The sequence below is a fragment of the Ambystoma mexicanum genome, chromosome 9 (assembly GCF_040938575.1).
Source record: "Ambystoma mexicanum isolate Mex_15411 chromosome 9, UKY_AmexF1_1, whole genome shotgun sequence".
NCBI classification, from domain to species: Eukaryota; Metazoa; Chordata; class Amphibia; order Caudata; family Ambystomatidae; genus Ambystoma; species Ambystoma mexicanum.
The window spans coordinates 291883079-291885697 of record NC_090931.1 but is presented as its reverse complement, the minus strand read 5'-3'; positions in this window follow the sequence as shown (position 1 = coordinate 291885697).

Sequence of the window (2619 nt, the reverse complement as noted above, 5' to 3'; positions counted from 1 at the left end):
ATCTCAGACCAACTCCCTGCCACATCTCTGAAGGTTAACAGGTACAGCTTTCAAATATGTCCTTTTAAAATATTATATGTACACATGTTCGACTTTATGTCAATACTAATTTAATCATTTTAATCTTTTCACATAGTTTAACTTATATTCTAAGATTGACAATCATTAAATCAACTTTCTCAAAATGTACTTTGTGAGATCAAAGACTAACATTACATTGTTTAACAATATAATTAATGCTCTTTGAATTTGTTATGTACAAGGAATGTACTTCTGAAGCGGTCGAAATTGAAGACACATGGACAAGAGGTATACACAAGATATTGTAAACAATCAGTTATCCATTTTAACTGTGATGTAATAGTCAATATGTACTAATGGTTTCCATATTTACATTTTGTTATATATGATTCTTTAAGTGCAAGAGCAAATTTCAATGTTTATACAATTTAAATATGCTGTGCTTCAGCTTGGTCTGGTGGTCGGCAAATCCAATTTGATGGTTTCAAGGAAAAATCGGGAAAAAAGGGTAAAGGTAAAACGGTAAAGTTGTTTATCAGTTTTTTAATTGATATTACATTTTCATGTGGCAATTCATATATTGTGCAGGTATGCTATAAATTAGGCATTTTTTTCTCTTCGATTACAGACCTAGGAAGAAAGAGCATAAAGACTCAGACAACTACACAAACGAATGATATCGCTTGCCGAACTGTTCACTTGGGAGCAGCTACCTTTTAAGGCTCAGCATGGTCCTCGCAAAATTCATTGTTGTGATACAGATGCCCAGTGGCCGGAATTTGAATTAAATATCAGCAGTGACCCACGGAAAGTAATCCTGGATCATTGTTACTGCACACAACGTCACCCAGAAGAAACGGACAACACAGAAGATACTTCAAAATTGCTTGCAGATCCGATCACACAAACCGCACCCTCTAAAGGAAAAAATGCTATCTAAGAAACAGACCATGTTCCCCGTTTCCCCAATGTATGTGGACAAATCGGAAATATCAAAAACACAAATAACCAAAAGATCTTTGCTACTGATTGACTATTGTGCTTGTGATGTGGACGTCACTCTTCCTAGTGTTGAGGACTTATCCACCAGCAAGGAATCGCAAACCAGTATACTTCAGGACAATTGGCTATTAAAGGAACCAAAATACATTTTATTCGACTACTGTCTGATCGAGATTATGAAAATTATTAAATGTGATCATAAATTGCATAGGAGGATTTATGGGGAGCCATTGGAGAAGTTTACTCGCTTAGTCAAAGGCACCAACCTGAAGATCAAGGGTAGCTGTGTACGGCACTATAACTCATTTACATGGTCTGCTCAATCTATACTTGGAAAAGTGCCTGCTGGAAATAGACATTGTTCATCTGCTTTGTTATTTAATGGATCATTGTACAATAGAATTTCAAGATTTTTTAACTTTATAGGACTCTAGTTCCTTTAAAAAAAACCCAGTACTACAAACATCAGAAGGATTTCTTATTCTCCGCTATTAGCTAGGCATGGACACCCTGACAGATATCAATGGACAATGCTCTTGCTGCCAAAAGGCTCTGGCTTGCTGGTGATGGACAGTGTGACAGTCTAGGTTTTTCTGGCAAATACTGCACTTAACATTTCCAAGACGTGGCAACCAAAATAAATAGTGAGTTCAGTTGTTGTGCAAGTATCTGAATGTACATCTTCTGTCGCCATGGAAAAATATGGTTTCATTAAATCCATTCACCTTCCAGAGGAATGCAAATAGACCTGATAGCCACTGGCAGGCACGTTTCAATAGCCAAGGCCATGCAAGAGCAATTCCCAAACAAAGCATCAAGATGATGCATGGCATATCGCAAAACCAATTTTGAAAAATTTACAGCTGCAGGAAATAAAGCTACAGAAAACATTTTAAATTGGTCACAGTCTATCAGCAACCATTTTCGTTGGAGCTCAGAAACTTGTCATGGATCTGTAGATATTCTGCTTGAAAGATGGCGTTCATTGAAGTACCACTGTTCTATCATACACTTGAGGAAAGAAAACTAACATTTCCATGATTGTACACATGGACCATTGAGCAAGGCAAAGGAGCGTAAGAAAGGGTGGTTGGTTCCAGGCTCCGCTACTCACACAGCACTTGAGAATATTGACAAAACGCTTTCAAGAGGCATGAGGGGACTCTCCGAATTCTGCCACACTGGAGATTTGGAGGTGTTCCATAATATGTGCCTAAGTACAGGCTCTAAAGGTTGCATTTTGGCATAGACAGTACGGAGGCCAGAACAAGACTGGCTATACTTGCACGAAACAACAACGTTGGAAGGGAACAAGCAAAAAACTGCAGGAATTTTCAGGTTGCCTTGTTACAACAAGGAGTTTCCCAAAAGAAGCAAACAGTGGGTGGAAATGCCAATCTTCCAGCAGATGGACTTTTAATTTGGGGAAAGATATGACATTGAATGTGCTGGCCATGCAAATGTATGGAATTGATCCAGATTGTGTTTCCAGGGTCCAGTCTATGCCACAGAAAATAGCAAAAGAGGTTTGCCCTCCCAAACTTGAACTTGTTGAAAGGTTGACTTCAAGATTCAAATGATGTGTGGCTCTCTTCA